At 39.2% G+C, this 24,482-nt stretch overlaps 1 protein-coding gene across 1 annotated transcript in view; it reads right to left on the reverse strand.

Annotated features, from left to right (window-relative positions):
* Positions 1-22,572, reverse strand: part of LOC124165113 (nucleolar protein dao-5) — a 112,523-nt gene extending 89,951 nt beyond the window's left edge. The window contains exon 1 of the mRNA XM_046542408.1: positions 22,285-22,572. The gene's annotated coding sequence lies outside the window, so the exon portion shown is untranslated. The remainder of the gene's footprint in view (positions 1-22,284) is intronic.
* Positions 22,573-24,482: the final 1,910 nt, after the last annotated feature.

Genomic DNA, 24,482 nt, shown 5'->3' on the forward strand with positions numbered 1-24,482 from the left:
TTTTTTTCAAAGCCAAAATCGTAGTTTGCATTAAATGAAGTTCTCCAGATGAGAATACTCTGTCTCCAGATCTGAAAGGGTTCTTATTTTCAGCGAATTTTACGAAAATTTAATACCTAAATAAAAAAATCGTTAATTTTGCTTGCTCCACCGAAGTTATGTTACTGTACCACGCTGAAATCATTATACTAAATGCATTTTTGATTAAAATGGTTTTAATTTATTTACACACACATGGGGAGTTTTCTATTCCCAAGCCCTGGGATATAAGTTTTTCCTTACCTATGGGATTACCATCCTTACCTTCCATACTTATAACTGCGAGCGATATCAAAGATTACAAGAGTAAAGCCCTGTTGGTGACCACAAAGAATTTCATGTAATTTGTGGAAAGTTCTGTCGTTAAGGTTTTCATCTGATTGTTTAAAATGAATGATGTAATTTTCTCTCTTCCGCTGTTGTTTTCTGCATAAGCAATTCTGACAAAACAATGGCTAATTCGATATGCATTTAATCAAAGGATGTAATAAAACTTCAATTTTAAATTACCATATGACCATTTTGCAGGTGGTACAACATTAAATAATTTATCACGGCAGCTCCCTGCTTTATACGATCTCTAAGTATTATGAATGAAGTCTTTTTGTCGTATCGCTGTACCCTCGGCGAAGATTGTGTCGGTAGAATTGGCAGGAATTGAGACAGGACGTGAAGGGAAGGTTCCAGTTCCACCGATGAAGAAGCTTTCTAGCGTACTCATTGGTGGTATTGAAATGAAACAAGAACGAATTGCGGTACTTATTTTATCCTTAAAATACGGAGCATGATATAAATTCGTTTACCTCTCTCGTCGGAAAAAATGGCTTTTTTTTTTACACTTTCGAGTGTGATAATGCAATGACTTGATCACCATCCTTGATAGCCTTAAGCATCGAAATAATTTTGACTAAGGGGGAAAATAAAATAATAGAAAGCACAAACAGTGGACGAAATCTAGCATGTATTTCCGTTGAGAAACTTGATGAAAATTCTGATCCGGAGGTCGACCTTGGATTGATCCGAAACGGGGACTTGGCGGAAGAAGGAATGGGAGCGTATTGGAGGTCATTCAGGAGTGGTATGGGAGGGGCAAGGGGAAAAACCAAATTGCCGAAACAAATTAGAACGCGCATTTTTACTATGGCAGAGGATTTGAGTCTCTGATGGAAATGGAAAACAGAGTAGACACCACCGTTTATACTTGATTTCTGTTACTACTTAGGCCGCATTTTAATTGGTCCCAAAACAAGTGATCGAATCGGGGCGTTGAGGTGACAGCGATCCATTAATGTTCCCTACCATCAATACCAATATGAGGAATAGCAATGAAAATATATGAATTTGTTCTATATCATATATATCATCACGAGCATAAATTTCGATAAATAGCCCCAAATAAATTATATTTCTCCGTATAATCCGGATAGCTCTGGCCGTCAGGGACTTAAGTGGCGACTCTAGTGAACCAATTTATGAGCGGCGGGTGACACACATCTACACTAACAGGGGCCGCTTGAAGAATCCTCTGTGGTAATATTGGTGCTCTGGTTAGTGTTGTTTTTGAATGAGGTAGGGACATACACAGGCACTGAGCAACGTGATTGGAGGGGGAAACTGTTCTGGGCAAAATGGCAAGCTGTTTAAAATATGGTCGAAGATCCGAATGGAATTGAGACCAATTAAAAATTTAAAAAAAGGTAAACGACTGGGACCGGACAAAGGGAAGTGTTGGGTAATACATGGAAGTACTAGTAAGTATGCCTGTCAGTTCGCTACAGTGATAGAAAGGTGCTCTCATGAGACTACGTTACGCCGATGGGTCAAAATACGAGGGATTAATAATTTGTGTCCTGCACTGACGCTGTATTTGAACATTTGACAAGGTGATTCATTAGGTTTCTTTAGGATGATGAAGAAAAATCTGTTGTCGGTAAACACAGCCAAGGTTATTATTTAAAATTGGAAGATGAATTTGATAAAGTAAAAAATAGGTTACATAAAATACATACATCGAATCGAGTGATCAATTTTTATTACATCTTTTACCATCATTAAGCTGAAATTCTTTAAAATGCGAAACTGATGGTTATCGGTATTAACGTTTCCCATTTTTGATGGATCCACTTACAGGCTCATAAAATTGAACTGAAATTAGAGCCTTCCTTTTCATAACTTCAACATAAAACTCTAATAATTATGCATTAATTTATTATCTGAAACGCTTCGCCTAAAATTGCGATAGAATCGTAGTAAAATTACATAAAGAGAAGTGGTTCTCAGACAAGCTATGGTAGCAATAGCAATTAATTATTAGGCCTCGAATAATGCAACGACAAGAAGGCAAGACCACTTAATCGACCATATCATAAAACATGAACACAATCTTCGAAGGAAAGGTGGACGGAAAGAAGGTTAATGGACGACTCCCAATGAGTTTCTTTGGACAGGTGATAAAGGATGTGAAAGAGAATAAACACGTCAGTATGAAAAGGCTAGCGGACAGGAGAATGGAATGGAGAGCTGCGTCAAGTCAGTGTTTGGATTGTGGGCTTACTATGTTTATGAGCAATGGGGAATAACCGCCCAAATATACATATATCTATCAACAGTAATACCCAGTGAGCATCTTTTCAATGGTGTATGTCGGGCGGCGTTAGGACAAGAGACAAAGTACAAAGGAAGGCTGCACGTTTCGTCAAAAACCGCTACGGGCGTACAGACAGCGTTACCCAGATGTTAAGCGAATTAGGCTGGGAGCCGCTGGAGACTCGGAGGCTGCGCGCTAGGCTTAGATTGCTTGAACAATTGAGGATGGATATCTTTAAGATCGACACGGAGAACATACTATTAGAGCCCCACTATATTTCCAGGTCCGATAGAAGCGATAAATTAAGAGAGATGTTTTGCTCAACGGATAGATATGGGAATTCGTTTTTTCCCCGAACCATAAAGGACGTTAATAAACGCTAGTCCCAACTTCGTTAGAGCACTTCATTTTTTATGTGTATATGGCAGGTGTCCTAACAACCCCTGCCACACACCTTTTAGGCGGCTTGCGGGGTATTTTGTATATGAGCCTTAATGCACATGCTTCGAATTCATCGATGATGATCTTGAGTAATTGAGACATCGAACAAGCCTAAACTTTTACTGCTAATTACGAGCAATCACAGCATTCTTGCGCCTGTAGACACGTTTAGTCCAGCGGGTGTGTGTGTGTTTAGTGTTTCGTAAGAGGCATCTCCCCCCTCCATCATCCACCTGGGCCGTACCGCTCCCCCCTCCCCCCCACTTACACACACACGAGCCTAGCCGCTGGATATGCGGCCCGTTTCAACCTACTTCCACGCAGTCTCCCCTCTCCCGTGGACGTTGAAGCCGCGGATCCATTCTCCTCCAAGTTTCACTTTCTCTTGGCGAGACTCTTGCGGGGCCCGAGGGCGAAAAGCGAGCGAGCTTACAGCGGCGGCCGCGGCCTTCACCGAATCCCCGCCGCCTCCGCACTCACTCGCTTGTCTCTCGTGGTCCTGCCTCGAATGCCTGGTTCACATTATTATTATTATAGTATTGTACCGATTAATGTAGGTTTTCATGGAGTACTAAAGAAGTGATTTGGGAGCCTCCCTTTCATTCCAGCGCTCCCTTCTTCAATTCACTATAAGGCCTACTCCCTTTCAATCTATCTAAAAATCCTATTCTTTTCCTGCCCCTCCCTCGTTTCCCTAACATTCTACCCTCTAACACCATTTTCAACATCCCCTCCCCGCTAAGCACTAACTCCATCCATACCTTCTGTCTCCTCCGTATTTCATCTAAAAGCTGCCTCTCCTCACCCACCATGTCCAGCACTTTGTCAATCCTCCTTCTCTCTGTCCATTTCACCCTCTCCATTCTTCTTCATACCCACATCGTGAATGTCTTCTCTCGTCTTCTTTCTTTAGTGTCCACGTTTCCGCACCATAAAGAGCTACACTCAAGATCAGACTCTTCACTAACCTTTTCTTTAAACTCTTACATAACGATCCTCTCAGAAGCTTCTTCCTGTTCATGAACGCCTCATTTGCTAGTGCAATTCGCTTCCTGATGTCCTTGCTACTGTGTCCGTTTTCCTCTAATGTGCTGCCCAAATAGTTAAACTGCTCTACCTGTTCAAGTTTTCCCCCACTTACTTTTATCTCGAGTCTCACATTCATCGCTCGCGATACTTTACAAAACCGCATTAACATAGTCTTCTTGTGATTGATCCTCATCCCATACTCGGATGGGCAAAAATATCGGTATTCGGTAGTACCAAGTACTATTTTTTTCTACTCTGGTAGACCGGCCAGTATTTAAAAGCGGTACCACCGTATCGGTACCAAAAAATACCCGCTAAAAGTATGGCCGGTACTTCGACAGCGTTGAAATGAAATGAATTGAAGCACTCACCTGATGGCGTTCGCGAGAGAACTTCACACTTGTAATACACAAGTAAAACACCAAAACTTAAAACGACTGCACCGAAATCGTTTGCATGACGTTACCTTCGACGACAACTTCGTCGCTATCGCCCTTCTCACTATCAGATAATGAGGCCTTCAATATATTAATTTAATATTAAACTTATTCAGTGTATTCTTTCTACCTGGTATTCTAATTTGCCGAAATACCGGATAATTAGGGTAATGCGAATATTTTTTCGCCGGTGCTACCGGGGGAGTACTATTATTGCTTTTTAATACTCATCGCAAAAATATAGGTACTTTTTTTAAGTACCGCCCATGCCTACCTAACATTACGATTGTCCGAGCCATCGTCTTAACGATAGTTGGCCAAACTAGCCGTGTGAATTCATGCCCTGACAATAATTCACGTAGTTCCGAACGTTGCCACTTTACGATGATTAGGCGCTGAGAGACCGGAAACGGAAGCGACAAGAGGAGGACGAAAAGCTCGTGAAGCTCTTTTCGCTTTATTTTTTTCATGGATTATTCCTATTAAGGAAGAATGTGGGTGGAAGAAAAATTATTCGTAAAATACACGTTGAACACAGTAATATCCTGTCCTGCATACCTTAACAGCTTTGCTAACCGTCAATTTTCCATACACTTTAGATGTCAGCACAGGTTTTAATCATCGTCGCGTGAATGCACGATAGTTCCAACGATTGCTGGAACTATCGTAATCTGAACGAGGCAGAACCTTCTTGAACAATTTAAGTGATAGGAGGGAGCATTATTCAAGTGGTAGCATCACTACCACACTTAACCAGTCTTTTTTCGTGTCCTCAGTCCCTCAATTGTTCAACCCGGAGATTAGTTTAGACAGGTGAGGGTAGATCTCATCCTTAACTAAGCCTTATGTGTGTGATTGACGTTCTTTCAGTGTTTGGGGAGCCGCTTCCTTTTCCTGGCCGACATTGTATTTCGAAGATTTTTTAGTGATACCCAAAGGCCTCACCCAAGATTTGAACCCGAGCCCCTTAGTCAGCAGCCGTGTGCACTATCAACCGGACCAACACGTTCCCCTTTCGTGATCCATTAAAACCTCTCGCTTTCACTCAAAAAATTATAGAGTACATCAAGCAGAGACCTTTCAACATTTTCCTGCGTCACGAAATTTACTTCATTATTTCCTCTCCGGTAAAATTTCTAAATTGAGGATAGTTTTAAATGAAAGCGTTCGCCAGAATCTTAATGATGAACATTACAACATTAAGTTATCACGAGTTCTACAGAAAAAAGACAAATTACAACCAATTGAACGGCAGTGAAGCGTCCTCCTAAGAATGCTTGTTTTAAACTTACATTATCAAATTTAATTGTTCAAGAGCTACTGTGGAATCCTTCCCAGCGTTAAAACTCATAAATGACAAATGTATAAATCCTATAGTTGGTAAAATGCTGAGGTACATTTTCGAAATAGATGTACCTAAATATAATTTTTTATATTGAATAATGCAGCGCAAAAACTCCATTTTTAGTATTATGAGCAGTCCTTTTAAGCCTTCAACAGAATTTTCATGCATTCCATAGCTAACATTATTTCGCAGATTTATATTTTGTGGACTAATTACCAGTGTTATTCTTTTGACATGGATGAGTTTTCTTTGCGCGAAAATATAATTTTATGCAAATGTACATTCTATGTGGAGTTTATTCTTAGAGTGAATAACGAATTTCTATACTTATCCGATATCCAATAAAGTACTTAGGCTTACAATTAGTTGAGGTGTAAGATGGACATTGTGACTGATTTCAAATTCGGTATGCGAATTAGTCCATTATGATTCGAGGGAAAAAGGAATTTCTATGCATAAATGTTTCCCCTTATGAACTGTATCTTTTATTTATCTCATTTTATCATATCTAACGAACTTGCTACCAAAAGTAAATTTTATCCAGTAATTCACGGCTGAAACGACAAAATACGAGTGGTCGAGAGATTGCGTTCCGTACCTACTCCGAAAGGAGGTGCCTAGACATCTGTGCGAAAGAAAACAAATATCTCTATCCAGCGTAGGGTGAACATCATTGGCACTTCATATCATATATTTTTGTCTTTATATATTTTCTGACTTTATGTTAACACCCGAATTTATGGTCGACTTGTAACAATTTTTGCTATTATAATAATATAATAAAGATGATGACTACACCTTTTCAATCATCCAGTGCTTAAAAAGGAATATTTCGGCTTCGTAATGCATTTATAAATATTTAAACCAACTCATTACCCGGTGTCTTGGGCCCACTATGGTGCTTCTTCATTCTACTTATGCATTTCGAACTTTCTTAAATGATTTATTGCATTAAAAAATTTAAAAAAATGTATATTGATATTACTTCCTGTCATTTACATCGCCATTCTAAGTTTATATATCATTGTAATACAGTAAGTTATTGTTATCAAAAATCATTTTTATATTTAAGCTAGTACCTTATTTTACTCCAAGAACAACTTTTTGTCCATAATCCACTATAATATGACAGATTTTGATGCAAATAAACACGTACTCCTTGAAAAATGTAATTGGAAAAACTTTGGTGTCCGATTTTTAAAACTTTGGTCACATAAGAGTTGAGTAAATGCACATATATTTCGCATGCATGAAAAAATAATTTGAAAAAATTACCGGACCTTTATCTTATTACACAAATTATTATGGTCCCTCCCATTTAAATTAGCAAAATATAGTACAATCTTCGTTGAAAGTTTTTAAGAAAATCAAATATCAGCCCTGTGTTTATGATTCTAACAGAAAATAGGATATTTAAAGTTTGAAAAAACCATCTTTGACATGATAAATAGCAATGATTTCTAATAAAAAGGGTGCGATGATATTCCTTGCGCACAGATGGAAATATCTCTCGACAGAAACGAGTGTACATTAATACCTCCCGATCAACATTCTTTATCCTCTAACCCTCAACTGAATACCCTATCTAACAACAATCGTTTTAATGATGAATAACCGTGTAACCTACTTACATATATTATTTATCTCTATAGGATCAAACTAGTGAGTTAGGCAATACGTAGAAAAACGCCGCAAGTTTAACCTGTTCAATGGCAATAGATTCAGATTACTATTCCCCAAACTTTAATAAAATTAAGAGTCGATTTTCTCTTGCACGTTAGTTTCATAGGACGAACTGATCATTGAAAACTATTCGTAATCGAAAAAACGTAATGATTCAATGTGTACTTGTAGCTGTCAGCATGGCTCTTACCCAGGCCCGTCGCTAGCTGATCTGGCGCCCCGGGCGAACTGGGATCGTGCGCCCCTCCCTCCCCGCCCCATAACATTGATATATCTGCATTCGGGAGAGTTGAAAATATAATTGAAAACATTTTTTCGTAATAAAGATATTTTATCGACTATGAAAGTAAAACATACAAGGATATTTAAAATTTTTTTTTCGTCGGCGAACACGGTGCGCCCCCAACTTGCTGCGCCCAGGGCAAAATGCCCTGGTTGCCCCGCCCTCGCGACGGGCCTGCTCTTACCCTCAGAACGCCAGCGGATGTAAGGCATTCTACATTTTAAAATGAAATAACTTCCGTGCGCATTTTTAAGACTGGGAAAGCGCAAGTGAGAATTGCACCGGTTAAGCGGAAGTAACCGTAGAAAGTGTTATCTATGGAGGTGAGATTCAAATCTAGAGCTCTATTGAAAATCAATCTCTTTCTCACCCATCACAATTCTCGACTTGTTTTCCTCTATCAAGCTGTATGCGATGCCAGCAGGTTTGAATCACCATAGGAGGAAACAGCATCGCAAGTATACAGCTCTCCATTTCAATATCTCTGCCAATCCTGACACTTTGCACGACTGCCGTACAGTAGGATATCATCCAGTAACTGCTACACTTGCACGCGTTGACCTTTCCGTTTAATACGAGGACTTAAAAATGAGCACCTTGAGATTGGAATATGCTATCAAGATATATGGCCCGCAATGCTGACGGTATTACTTTACACTTGGAAAGTTTACCAACCATATTATGTGTAGATACATATGTGTATGTCATTTTTCCCATTACACGCGAGACTAGGCAAAAATGGAGGTCACACCCATCAATCCCAATTCAGGATTTTTTTTCTGGAAACACGTTCGTATAAAATTCACCTGTGTAAAATTGCCAGTCATTCTTCAATATCATTATACTGTTGTCTGTGATTTACATGAGAAAATTTAAAATTAAATAATATTTGTTCAAATTATCCGGCTTCAAGCTTAAGTTTTACCCACGTCGTGGATAATCGTATCTTACTATGGATATTCATAGAGATAATAAGAATTAATTTTCAAATGTAAACAGTAACGAAAGAGGTGTAATTCTACGCGGTGTATCTTCATTTTTTAACATACAACAAAGCCAAATACAATCCTGTAACTTGGTTCCAGCAATTTTTGATAGAGAAAGTGTTGTGTCCAAATTACCTCGAAAAGGAAAGAAAATCATTACTAATCTTTACAAAATAAAAAGCTTTTTCCGACGTTACTTGATTGGACCTGAAATGACTGCCTATGAGCTGTTTCCATCCACGAACTCATTTGCGAAACGTGATGTTTTCTTCTCCAATGCTGCATTCGTGACCGTTATGCTTGAGGAGGAAAAGTTTGCAAATCTCCCCAACTTCCTCCTTTCATAATTCCATGGCAAAGATATCGTTCTTCGTTTTTCCTGCCTCTCTCTCCAATTTCAAAAACAATATTTTCGGAGTGTTTTCTTTTTTAATTAACTTTTCGACATACTTGTAGTCTCATTCAATTTCCAATAGTGTATTTTCCAGGATTTGCCTATTGTTGAAGCGAACAGTATTTAACCAGGTAGCTGCTTGGCGGGAATTACATTAACCTTTAATAAAATGGAAATAATACGTAAGGACTGCATTAGGGATTTCCTATGTAATGTCCATTTATTTTCGTTTGAGCATCCTCTCTAATTTCACCAATCCCAGCTCATTTGCATTTATGTGGTCTTTATTAGATTAAATTTCCATTTTTTTTCTTTTTTCGTTATTCACGACTAATTGTATGATTTTTCAATAAAATAATTAATCGATCAATTATTTCATGTATAAAAACATATTGAAGGGTATTTTCACTGAATGACGTAATTGGCTTAAATGCCAACGTCAATTGATCTGTCGTTAGAAAATTACTCATGCATAAGATTTTTTCCCATGGAAATAGAATATACACTGGAAATTAAAATATTTTGCATTAAAAACATATTTTAAGATATTTAAAAATCTTTAAAAAAACAATTTTTACGGGTTAATTCGGCTTTCTCATTTGCACAAGAAGTGATATTTTGAAGAATAGTGTGTTTTTTAACCAGTTGTTTCGGATCTCTCATTGCATGCTTCTAGCGCATAACATTTGTTTCTATTATGTACATTTTTAGTCTGTCGGATAACATCTTAAGCAAGTGTATTTGCTAATTATCGATCATTCATATTTTAATTATTTAGTTTGTAAACAGCAGGTTCACATGCTGTAATGTGAGGAATTGAATAATTGATTGTCTTTTTCCCTTAGGCCACCTTAGATCCTTCAAATATCTTTATAGAGTATGATTTAAGTGGTAGAAAATTACTCTTTGTTGACAAAACCAATTTGAAATCCTTTATTAATGCCAGCACTCATTTTTTATTTGCTAAAAGCATGATTTAAACTCGATGGAGAATAAGAGTATTAAGGAATGTAATTGCCACAGACTCATGATTTAACGGTTCTATCACGTCTTTCCCGAGATAGCTTTCTTTCTCTGTAACGGGATGGAAATCTTTTTATTTTAACCTTCGTATTAATATGGCTAAAATGGAAATGCGTTACCGTGCATAGCGCGTCACGCAGGAGACATCAATGCACGTGCACCAAAAATAAGTGGTGCTTCTAATGAATTCTACGAACCATGGCCCTCGAGGTGCATTCGAGTATACCTCGCTTTCGTTTTCGTTTCCACCGCGGAAATTCTTGGGCCGTTAAAGGTGAAGGCCACGAAAGAGGAAAGGAGATAAAAAATCCCATATTCATTTATGCTTCTCAGTGAAGGTACTTACGATACTGCGTAACGGAAATTTATATTCGTGACTGCGGCTGTTTCGCTGAAGACATTGCGGGGAAACTGCTTCGCGGTACTTCACGAGACATTCACCGTCATTTCTAAGAAGAATTGGAAGATATTTTTCCCATCGCCTTGTTTTATAACAGTATATAAGTGAAGGAGTCGTGAAATGTGGTATTATTTCCACGAAATCAATGTTAATGTGGTATTGTGGCATTATAGCCTTCGACATTCTATTTCAATAATTGAAATTATTTATTGATGACTTACTGAAAGATGAAAATTTCCTTTTTTAAACGTTCTACTTGGAGAGAGCAGTATGTTTTATGAAAGATATCTTATTTATTTTATAAAAGATATTTATAAAGTATCTTTAATAAAAGTATACTTATCTACATCTTTTCCCAGATAAATAGATCAAGTTACCTAAACGGTCTCCATTAAAAGGATTATTATTATGGCTATTAGAATGGCTACATATATCATCTGAATATTTTTGTTTTGTAAACGATGGAAATCTAGTGGCCGTGTATTCAAATCTTTCTGCTTTCAGAAATGAAATTGGATTATGTGAAATTGAACCGTCGAGGGATATCAAAATATTATGATCTCTATCAAATCTAGAAAGTGGACTCTTAAATTTCTCAATTGTGGTAAAGCCTCTCCAAATATATCTATAATGCTTCCTGTAGTGAGATACCACTCTGCCCAATGAAACTGAAGAAGAACTGACTAAAAACATTATGAGATCTAATATTCTGAATCGTTGAAAACGGTCGTTCGATAATGGTAGTTTTCTATTGACATGGTACGAATGGATTTGGATCTTACATAATAACGCGGAATATGTGATGAAAGCAACTTGCAGGCTTCGATTAGATGGGACACGAATGATTGGGCTACAATGGCCTCATATATTTCCAAATTGACTCTCGCCAAGGATATTTACCGTACGATGAGAATTCTCTCATCTTCTTAGTCCAGAAAATTCTGTTTTCGCTCTATATTGACATAGAATAAAGACCTTAGATTCTTCAGAGCTGAATCAATTCTTTAGCAGATGAAAAATATCTATGTACGCCCAAAATTTTATTTGCAATAATTCATTTCCGTTCGCGCGCAGATTATTTTAATATTGGCTCGGTATAAATTTAACAGTGGCTCTAAATCGCTCGCTATTCCTTTCATTCGCCACGTGAGTTGTTTTGGATGTGTCTGGGAAGAACCCGAATAAGCCATTTACACATTCAGAGCTTGGGCTTGGTACAATGAATGCATATTGTAATTACTTCCACCCTCACAGCTAATTTATAATATGTAGCGACATTTAGTGCTGCCAGGAAATTTATTTTTAATTCGTTATCCAAATTTTCAGGAATATCTAGGAACGTTTGTCGTAAATATGGTCTTAAGATACTCAAATCCTTACGTGATAGCGTCAGATTTTTATGCAATTCACTCTCCTGATTGATAATGTTTCCCACCCCAATCGAATGCCTTTCCTTTGAATATAACCTTCTACCTCTCCTTGACCTTCACCGCTGGACCCCCATATCTCCACCTCCATCTTCAGCTTGTCTTTGCATCGTGTAGAGTTTGCCTCTCCTTCATGCCGCAGCATCGCTCCATGCTTTATGTCTCATCCGCGTCAAGCGCCAAGCATCACTCATTTCTAATTACAAATCTCTCCTACGCCCCCTTCCTTTCAGCTGTGTCCCCGGCGAGTAACTGCAACAGCCACATGCTGGGAGGCTCACATTGAACGCACCATGCAGACATGGAGATACGAGCGGTAAATCATGATGGTATGAATTAAAAATTCTTCCCGATTGACGCGAGAAATCATTGTATCTAACTATAGACGAAAGAATTATAATAAATATTACTTGTTTACTTACACGATATCGGGGAGTTTTTACGAATACTTTTTTTAATCTGTAATATGATAAAAATATTTTCATTTCAACGTCCATATTAATAGGGATAAATGGAAATTTGTTACCACGTCCTACCGCGTCACGCAGGAGACATCAATACACGTATACCGGGAATTGAGAGAAAGAAGTAATGCTTCTGAGGAATTTAACGAACCATACCACTCGAGGAGCATTTGAGCAAACCTCGCTTTCGATCAATGTCGTTAATTCCACACTTTAAAATGCTGTGAAACTCCCTATGAAGAAAACAAATCAGGCAGGATGATTTAGCATCTTTGCTTGCATTCCACTTAAGCAAATACAAGAATGTGAAAAACTAAAATTAAATTTGAAATATCGATATTGTCATTTGAGTTCTCATCCAGGCACTCATTTGCAGTCCAATAGCAAAATTTTGCGAATGCAAAGGGGTTTTGGGAAAACACAGCAATTGAACGTTTGTGTACGGATCGGCAATGACGAAAATTGATGAGTATAATGAAAAAAATGCGCTATTATTACTATTATTATTAAAGTAATCTACTGATTTAGGTAGGTTTCCATGGAGTATTTGAGAATAATTCTGGGATCCTCCCGATTCCCTCCCCTTCCTTCAGCCACCTCCCTCTACAATTCACAATAAGACCTACTCCCTTTCATTCTATCTAAAAATACTATTAATTTCCTTCCTCTCCCTCGTTTACCTAACAGTCTACCCTCTAACACTGTTTTCAACATCCCCTCCCCGCTAAGTACTCGCTCCATCCATACCATCTGTCTCCTCCGTATCTCATCTAAAAGCTGCCTCTCCTCACCCGCCATGTCCAGCACGAAAAAATTTATGTTAACTACATAATTCCAACAAAATCTTGCCGTGGTTGGTACATGAAAGTGTGCATTTCTGCTAAGTCACTCCTTGTTAGAACTCGACGATATCGTCACATGGGTGTGTCACGTTATAGGCTCGAACGGTGTATTTCCTCACTCATGGAAGTTTTGATTTACGTTGTCAAAGTTCTGACTTCTTAGAAACATTATACTTATTTATCAATGGCACCCGAGGCTTCCAAAAATGTCCTTAGAGCAAAATAATTGAAGCTGTGAAGGACCTCACCCCCTGGCCTAGACTATTCTGTAATTTACATGGCCTTCGAGCCGGGATTATACGTAAAGGGAAACAAACTGGACGCTCAGATCATTATGGGTAATACTTTGGCATGTTTTGCATCCACGTCATGCATAAATACCAGTAAAATATCCAAGTAATAAATATCAGAATTCTGCAAGACTCGCCAAGACTCCTCAAGGCTACTTTCTGGTGACGTGGAATAAACTTATCCGAAGGGGAGACCATTGAATCCTTGAACTGGATTCCGGGAAGATATTAACTTCCTCTTTTACGGAAAGGAATTCAGATGTTAGCCTGCCCCAACGAACCAGCCCTGAAACGTGGGAAATTTAATGTATTATCTCACATAACAAGGAAATCTTACTCTCAGCGAGGAAAGAAAACTAATCGATAACAGCGCATCAAGCCTTTGAGTATGTATTTTTATTGCAATGTGTTACACATTATGCTATAATAGCACTTTAATACCATCTATTGATATTCCTCAACTCCTACTTAATCCTTTGCTACATGTGTGCCACCTTCGACTAATCGACCAAGTTTTCATTTAATGCCACATTCATACAAAATTCTTGAAAATATGTTCACAGCAGCCTAATTTTAAAACCGCTGACAAATGGCGTTTCGTACATTATTTTGGAACACGTTCAAGAACGCCAAGGACGTCGAACAATGACATGGTTAAAGAGAGACAACTGTCGAAGCAACTTGAGAATGCAAATCAATTTCTGGCGAATCTTGACGCTTGACTTTTCAATAAAGAACGGGGTTCACAGCTTTATTTTTTGCCTACGTTTCGATATTTCTAAAAACACGAGTTAAAGTTCCCCACGTTGATTCAAAATTACAAGTCCATAGGTATTTGGCGATAGTTAAATGTGTCGATAGAAGACATTTCGAGAGATGTAACTTTCTGAGAAAGGTTTTGTGTTCACAAATTTATAATATTTCCATCCAAATATTTTATTACATGCCCGAAGTATTAAATCATCTTTCGCGTACACTCGAAAAGTCGTAATTAATTACCGCTTCACTCAGAAATGACTTAGGTGTTACAATCCATACTATTATTTCAATAGGTACGGGTAGAGTAAACCATCCCATCCCGAGTTTATTCCTGAACCATCTCTCACGTGGAGGATTTTCGTGAAGGGCTATCCATAAGCCTGACTCTTCGGTCGACCGTAGCGCGCTCTACCCTTTGAACTTCCTCTTTCTCCCACTCACCGTTTAGCATTCTGGAAACAGTGGAAAAATTCACACGGTGGTATACCGGAAAAGAATTATGTTGCATTGATGCCCTTGATTAACCTTGGTTTCGGACTCCGTTGAGTCGCAGCCAATTAACGTGCGTTGGCTGGAGCTCAACAATTGTCTTGATTTAATGTCTGTGAAGAGCGGAGAAGGACTTATGGGCGTAGCGTATAAATTGTAAATATGCGGAACCAAAACCCGTTACTTCAAGCGCTATAATGAGGCCTCAATTAAAGATGCAAGGAAATATAAAATTCTCAAGTCATGGGGATTCATTCACGGAATATTTGCAGTCAATCAATGTCACCGTTGAGAAATCTTTTGAACTAACTTTCCGACTCTAACATGTTTCACTATGTCTATTTCTCGAAAAATACGTGCTTATTGAAATTATCATTCCAAAGGTATTTATTTCGTATGTTCAGAGTAATTTGTAGGGGGCTTAATCAAAATAATCTGAGAAGGTGTTTTAGGTCATTGGTAATTAAAGAATTTGCCAATTGTGCTTGATGAGGTGGAGAAAGAAGTAGCAAGCACATAATTGCATGTGATGCGCTGATTATACCCTATGATCAGATCATTTTCGGCGATAATAATTCATAAATCTTGATTCAGCCTAATTTGTACGTCTTAATTCCCTCTCTGTGCAATGTGCAGTATTTTATTCGATTTGTAAGACGCGAGCGTTCGGATCGCTCTGCCCGTTAGCGAAGCCAGTGTGACCATTGTGAATCACTTTAAATGCGCGGTGGGCGAAGCCTCACCCAGAGGACGACCGAAGAACCCTCCTCCATTGCTATATTCGTGGTTTGATCATCCCGATACCTCCACTGCAAACACGCTCTACAATCGCCCACCGAATCAAATCCGCTGAGCTGACAGTGTCCGGAGCATAAACGCTCACCTCTAAGCTCGGAGAATGGGAAGTGAGCGTTTATGCTCCGGACACTGCCAGCTCAGCGGATTCATATTGTTGTTGGGCTACTAGATGAGCGGATTAGATTCGGTGGGCGATTGTTGAGCGTTTTTTCAGTGGAGGTATTGATTCGGTCGCTTTTTAGTCTCCAGACAGCCAGACTCACGTTCCCCCATACGATTCAAAGCAAAAACGCTCAGTTTGACTCCTTTTGCCGTACATCCTCGTAAGATGAATAAAAGCTTACAAAACCACAATAAAAAGGATGAATAACGTTATGCAGATCAACCGATTTAGTAATGAGGAAGTCCCAAGAAGAGTTGGAAAGAAGAGAAACCTCGTGAAAAACTTAATGAGGAGACGGAGCAACATTATAGGTCATTACTTTAGCCATAATGGCCTGATGAAGAGAATCATCGAGGGGAAACATAGAACGGAAAAGGAATACCACGAATGAAAACAAGAAACAGGTGAAGAAGGATGTGAAAGAGAAGAAATACGTAGGCGTGACAAAGATTAGCTGAAAGAAGAATAGACGGGAGAGCTACGTCAAAACAATCTTAGAACTTATAACCAGTGATAGAGATGGTGAAGGTTATGCAAAGTAAAACTTTTACTGAAATTATTTTAGGTATTCTCAAATCGTTTAGATTACACGTAAGCTTCATCGCGGATATTCATGTATACTTTTCTCGCCGGGTGCGTGTTTGGCGCTGAGCGATATTGCATTTGGATATCATATCGAATGGCCATTAACGAGTGGGGTCGGAATGCGGTCTGTTTCAAGCATCTCGGTTGGACGACGTGATTCACCCTCATGGTGAGTCGTAGGAATGAGGAACCCGAGAAAAATATTATTTAAACGTTTGACACTCTCTACAATACTTAACATTTATGATAATGATAATGGAAGCTCCATAAAATTTTAATGGAAATGTTTTACTATCATTCCGTCGGGGAAGATGAAAGTCAACAGGATTAAAAAAAATATAAATAGAAAACTAAATAACTTATGCGAATCTAATTCTAAAGCTGGTTGATCTAAGCAGATTGCATGTCATGAAACTTATTAACTTCGTGTATAAAAAAATAACAAATTGGTGATGAGGGAAAAAAATCTGTTTATGATCACCATTTTACCGCATCGCTCTCATATTGGGGATGAACTTTCGCATTTCTGTTTTTAAGAAGTGAAGTAATTTTAAGTAAGATTTTTTGAGATGCTGCAAGGGAAATGCTTTGAAGCATATGAGACTCATGATTTACTCTCCGCGCCCATATGAATAGATGTGCCTATGACATCTTACAGTGTTTTTGTTCAGGACGAGAGCATGCTTGGCACCGAAAGCCTAGACTGGATCCAAGGTAAGTAAATATTTTCAGCGTTCCACGTTTCTCTTGGAAATTGGCTAAAAGACAAGATTACAGGATAGTATGCCAGTGATATTAATTAGTTAATTATTACTATATCAAATTAAAGGATCATTTAATGTCCATCTTAATATTTTTAAGTATGGAATTGTGATATTAGATAAATATTTCAATGGCGAAGAGTGATATTTGATACTAGATGCAAAAATTGTCCATTTTTACTGCACATTGCTAAAATATTATGTATATTTTTCAAAGTGGCTTGAATTTTAAGGTGACACCATGAAACTAATTCACCTGATGGTTAGATTTAACGCAGAAACACCAATGGTAGGCAATAATTGGAGGGTCGATCCGTCAGTAATAACTTCAGTATCCTAAACGGTACATTGCTCGTGTTTACTCGAGAAGATGGAAATCATTCATCGAATCAAGAAATGAATTTATGGATTTTCCCATCCCAATTGACCCTGTTAACACATGGCGTTGAATATTACAATAACAACAAACCTATTTAGCCACCTACACTTACATCACCAAAAAACTCCTGCGCTAAGGTACTATTTTCCTCCACGATAGTGCTTGAACTTACGACATCCACCGCGTTATATTGAAACATCATCGAGGATCTTTACAACAATTTAATTGCTGTAAACCTAATGCACGCGTGGCAAAGTGTTCGTTTTATTCGACCTCAGAGATATGCGGATGGAAAATCCGTCTCAAACTTGGCGGGCCCTTTCTCTTTATTCACATAACTTAAGCGTATTTATCACTACTATTCACCGCAATTCAGTCGTAAACATGATTCACGCGTGGTTATAAGGGTGCCTCATTCGACTTCAGAAATGCACAAATGAAAATTTCGCGAAAATCTGGGGAGGTCTACCACTTTACTGTCGCGCAATTGAGGAATTCATAAGGGGATATCACAACTCCTCACGGCATTGTAGTGGCAAACATTACGCATGCATGGTGAAGAGTGCAGATACCTCATTCGACTTCAGGAATGGGCGGATGAAAATCTTTCGAAAACTTTGATGCGATCTTTCACTTTTCTCCCCACCGCCTCTCATTGTGTTCACGTTTGAAGTTTCCTCGAGGGAGGGGGGGGGGAGAGGGGGTGAGTGAAAACCAGTGGAGTGAGAAGCAGGGGAGGATGAGATTGAAGAAGCACACTCGTGAATTTTTGTGCATCGAAAAATATATATATATCCTCACGCGACGCGGGTTCCACTTTCACCTTCGACTTCGAAGAAACGGCGAAAAGGAAATCGAGCGTTTAAATCTCCAAAAAACCAACTTCCGAATCGAATTACGACGCTGACTCTCAGGGATTCCTGAGAAACTGTTTTTTTTTTCCCCTGACCTCTAGTGAGATACCGACCGTCACGAGAAAATAGGCAAGAAAACTCAGCGCAGTTCGACCCAGGAAAAACTTGAAAGTATTATAGTGAATCCTGGCAATAAGAATGGTGAAGTTTGAAAAAATTCCTCAGAGAAAAATCAAGTCAAAGCCGAAGAGAAAAATAAGACGAAAAATCCAAAGAAGGCCAGTCCCGGTGTATTTCAATTACTGTTAAAGTGAATTACACCGACTTAGACCTCTTGGTGTCATACCAATGAGATAAGCACCGACTTCTGCAGTTCAATGATGTATTTACCAGCTTTAGGGTGAACGAAAGAAAATATTCCAAAAAGATGGACTAAATCATCGAAATTTAGGTGATGTTCGTGGAGAGTATAGGTTGCAAATTATAAGGACGCAGACTCAGCAAAGACGCAGAGTTAAATTTATGATATCATATTCATAAAATTGCCTCCTCAGGTAATATTGAGCACTTCAGGCCGTGAAAACCACTGAAATGTGTCAAATTTTTATTCTGTTAATATTATCTATTGAATTAATTTGGCGAGTTATCCAAGTATTGTCCCATAATTTTAGCACTGTGCATCATGCGTAATTTTGACGTTCAAGAACCTAGCTGTGAAGTGTTTGAAAGACTCGACAATCATGTCTTCATTATTACGTAAATTGAGATTTAAAACCTTAGTACGTAATGGTATACTGTTCAGTTTTCAAACCTAATTTTTCTCGAAGGAAATTTATTGTGGGATACTGGAATCTGTGGATATCTTTCACGAGTAAAGCTTGCTTTTCAATTTGCCTTTTATAGCATTTTTGAGTGCGGCCCAAAAATGATGTCACAGCATCGGGACGCTTAGTATGTAGCCACATTTCAAGCAAATGGAACTTCAAATGTTGTCTCCATGCGAGGCCACACCATGGTATTGGATTCGCCCACGTTAATTCCCTCTTTCTCTTGCAAATTCAGGAGGGGATAATGTAAACTGGACATTCAAATCAACCTTAAAGGAATGAGTTCTTTCCCGGCGAACCAATGAATTCCTCGCGGGTTTTCTACCTGCCTAGTTCTTCTGTCGCCAACGTTTCAAATGATAACTCCGCCAAAGTCCCCAGAGCGTTGATGGCGAGTTAATTGAGTGAAAAATCAATCGGATTGAGCTGAAAAGTCTACCACATTATGACTTTGCTGGTTGGATACGGAGGGATCGTCTATGACGTCTTGACAGCTTAGCTCTGGCGCCGCAGGGCAAAATCTCGCCGGCTAACCGGGAGTGGCCGGGAAGTGGGGAGGGCACCCGGCGGCCTTCCTCATTTTCGCAACAACGACGCAGGTACACCTTCTCCCCGTGTCCATTGCACACGCTCCGCCCTTCTCGCTCCGGAGAGAACCCAGCCCTCGTCCAACTCACGCACCCGCGTCCCGCAAACCTGTCCGGCATTCCAGAAAGCGAAAGGACGGACAGGAGTGGGAACGGGACGCAGATGGAGAGATCGCGAAAGGGGAGGAGAGCATTTATCAATTATAGCCACGAATAGCACAATTACATTGAAAAGAACAATAGACGAACAAACGATCTATCAACCATAGATATCAACATTCATGGAAATTGAGGGAAGCAGGAAAAATTAAGTAGAAGCATTATCGGGCTCGAACAGTCAATTTTTGTGTCGTATTACTCGTTTAAAATATGTGCTTTCGTCTCGAAATTTCTCACAGCATGATAAATAGTCCTTATTCGGAATTTCTCCCTCTAGCCTCTATCTAAGCTGTAAAATGTTAACTTCTGTAACTATTTTTTCGCATGTGAAAATATTATTTTAATACGAGAAACTTTTGACAAGAGCTTACCGTATTTTCCGAATAATACTCGGGATAAGGTAAATTTATGCGGGTTACACTTCATGAAAGAGGAGAATAGTACCGGTCGAGAGGGAGTTGTGTGTTGCATTCTGTCTTCAAATACTGTAAAAATCCACTCACCACATGAAGTGTAAGGGATCGGACAGACGACGAACAGTATTCACAAATCCCGATATAATAATTACCTAATTAAAGAGCAGAAAATTAACTACACCTGGTTAGGTTTCAGTCGCGTTGATATCACCACAGACGCAAGTAATCAAGTAATGGTCGAAAGAAGCAAGTAATTGCAAACTGTAATAGAACCGTAAACCGAAAACTTATGTTCCTTGATGTAGCCTTAATTAAGACGTAGATACTGCTAATATTAAAAAAGCACCCTGGTTCTAACAGCAGATCATTTGATGAATATGCAATCCACTCCTGACTAGTTTCTTTGGAACAGTGTTCCCTAACGTAACATTAACTGTTATTTTTATGTATGGCATATTTCAAAGTGAGGGACAGTTGTTGCTTATCACAAAATGCCCAATTAGAAGAAGCAACAGATGAGACAATGAGCAACGCATGCGAAAATTTTCCTCCGAGGAGAAGTCATTTCCCTTGACCTGGTCGCGAACTAGAATTTCTCAATGGTAATTATGAGCGGCTGGTTTTGGTGTCTTCTTGTGTTACTTAGAATTTAAAGTAAGGTTTTACCTAAACTTATTTATAATGAAAATAAATGTGGATAAAATCCTTTTCCTGAGAAATTGGCGAACCACGGCGTCTTTTGCGATGTATTTGCGGGAAGCTGTGATTTCTTAATTGACTCGGCGCACTCGCCGGGAATTCTTGCGGGAAGCTCGAGTCTAAAACAAACCATACGTTATATCATCCTAGTTCGAGTCTAGGTCAAAGTGAATAATATTTTACTGTGGAATATTTGCAGACTTGTATTCACCCACGCGTAATTCTTTAAAGTCCAAGGTGACTTTTCTGCGATTCTATCTGAACAATCTTGAACATTGCCGTGATTAGGTTCTCTCATGGTCATCAGCGCTTACGGAATCTTGGTACAACATGACATAACTATTAACTGTTGTATTTCGTCTATTAACCTATAAGTAAGAAAATACTTTTGTATCTGCATTCACCGGACATAATGCAGTAGTAAAAGATGTGAGGGTGCTTTACCTGGCCAAATATTCCGCGATACTGAACTGCACCACCAAAATAGTAACCTTGCAGCCTCAGCATTTATCCATCTCTAGATGATCATAGCAGTTAGAAATTGTATAACAATATTTTCTTACTTCGTGCAAAGCTATTGTTAATGATTTCAGAGCGATACGAAAAATGTCCAAAGATTGATTACTACCTGCATCTTCACCTCGGAGTAGAGATGAAATCAGATGTATCAATCCAATTAAAATCTTAACAATTTTACAGAGTTAAATTATGAAAAAGTTTTGCAGCCATTGATGCAGCAATATTTATTGACAGACACAAACATTTTCGCGCTATTTTAGACTTTCTCGAGGGCGAAGATGACGTGGGTATCTTAAAAGCCATAGCACAACGTCACAAAACCACTGACTTCGAGCCATAAATCAATCGGGAAGCAGTAATCAAGTCCGCGAAACAGAACACCTTCGTAGCCATACGTTTTAAACAGAGCGTGATTACGTGTACATGATAGAAACACTTTCTCCATTCACGACAGAATGAAAATGATCGGTGTCCCCCCAAGCAACAGTCGGTTACACTCCCTCCTGGAAGGACCTCGAGGCAAGAACGTGGGCGGGTTGATAACGCACGTGGATGCAGAGAGAGGAAGAAAGACACAAAAATATTCCAGAGAGGATTAATAGTTTAGGTTGGCACGTACGGTGGTGTAGAGCCGGCGGCGACGGCAGCAAGTATCCCTGGCTCCCTCAACTCTTCCGTATCCGTGTTGGCGGCACCAGAGGTCGAAGGCTTCTCGCCCACCAGTGGTTGGTTACTTCTCGGACCCAACTCCACTGAAAAAGCACCTTTACAGGCAGCTGGCACTAGTTTCCGTACACGCCTAGGCACGTTTCTACACGGTGTGACGAGACTGTGGGCTCCACACTACCTGGGTCCCTCACTTTCGTCGTCTTAACCACTCGGGACTTCCAAAGCGACTGGGCGTGGATCGGCGGCTCCGCGGCCGAAGCTAGCGTCTCCCCACCAGGTAGGAAGGGAGTGGGGGGGAAAGGGCTGAAGGAGGAGGGGGGAGAGTATTGCAATGTGGGAGGGGATTCCAAGGTAGGAGAAAGGAGGGGTGGGGGAGAGGGGAGGACGGAGGGAGGGGAGGGAAATAAGAGAGAAAGAGAGAGAGCAAGAATTTAAATTTTTTCTCCTTCGTGAGTTTTTATTTTCGGAAGTTTTTTTTGAGGGTCGTGGTAGGAAGGTAGTGATGTTGTTCGTGCAGGAAGGGGGAGGGGGGTCAAGACGTTGTTTTGAGGAAGAAGGAAGGGAGGGAGGGAAGGACTGTGCTGGAATGGCCTTGATCTTTTCCTTCCTGATATTGCCCACGAAGCGATGAATTATCTCGTATCTCCCTCCCATGCGCACGTTGAAGTCTCCCGCGCAAATCGCTGAGGCGAGCCCGCTAAACTTTATAATGTCGGTATTCTTTTCGTTATTCGTTAGACTTAGGGTCGAATACTTAGCGTCCTTCACTAGGAAACTCTTATGCAACCCAGCTGGTAGAATCGAAAACATTTGACCCTGGAATTTTATGATAGAAAATATGAGTTTAAGAATACGAACCAGTGATTAATTTTATCCCCCCCCAATCCATAAGCCACCCCTTGCCCCCGGACCACGGACCTCCTCCGCATGTGCCGGCAGCAATCTTGGACTAAAGCAATTCCATACAATGTATGAATATTAAGTATTGTTAAATATTTAAAGTGGTCATTTTACTTACTTAATCGAAATTTAATGTTACATCGCAGGAATTATTTCTCCATTACTCACCGAGTGATTTAATCGGCAGTAATTACACCCCAAATGCTTGCTTTCTGTAGTCTCCTATGCTTATCACAGAGGCGGACCCACAGCTCTTAACATATTGGGAATTCTTTTAGTTTTCCGCTAGACTTCGATTCGAATACTTTAGAATCATTCTGTAGCCAAATTTTATGAAAGATAGTTGGTACGACAATGAAGAGAGTAATAAGTCTCCTCATTTTAATGAAACATACACCGACACAGATTTCAAAGGTTAACCGTCATTTTCAACCCAAAATATGGTCCGAGTTTTTTTCTGTAAAAGTGGAAATTTACAATAGACGTGTTTTCTTCCTTCACATTATTGAAAAACTACACAGGATGAAACGTGAGTCTATGATATTTACTCAGTTGATTTTGTTGAAAACATTTGACTCAAGAATATAATATTTGAAAATATGAGTTGCACTATCGGGGGATGGGCCATTGCTGTTAAACTCGTATTTATTTGCAAATAATTGCTCTCATCAAACTTACCAAATGATATGGAAAATTTCAGCATATATAATAAGAATACTGAAATCGGAGTCGTGAGCTCTACGTCCTCAGATAGATTTTATAATACTCCAAAAATGATTTGCCGATGTGACCAAGTTGAAAATTATTTTCTCAGTATTTTCTCAGATTTTGATATTTGGAGCAGACAAAATGTTGACAAAGGTCTATCACAACGCTCTGATAATTACAAAATGATAACACATGTTTCAAACCAGACATTTTTGAAAAAAGGCGAAAGACGACCAAGGTCGAGAGGTACCGAAACATCCTCTTAAAATCAGTTTTACCTACGATGGGTGAAATTCTGCTGTAATTGACCGGTATTGCTTGACTGTAAATTCAATGAGACAATTTCACGAAGTTACGCCGCAAACCATTCAATTAAAAAATAGATGTTTGGCACCAATATTCGCACTAATTGTAGATCTTGCGTACCTGGTAAATTTGTATGCTACATACTCAGCCTGTAAAGAATGCCGGTCTGGAAAGTGTTTATTCAATAAAAGGGTAAGTGAATAAATCGTGTATCAGTTAAAAGTCGAGATAAGT

This window comes from Ischnura elegans, chromosome 9 (genome assembly GCF_921293095.1).
Source record: "Ischnura elegans chromosome 9, ioIscEleg1.1, whole genome shotgun sequence".
Classification (NCBI taxonomy): Eukaryota; Metazoa; Arthropoda; class Insecta; order Odonata; family Coenagrionidae; genus Ischnura; species Ischnura elegans.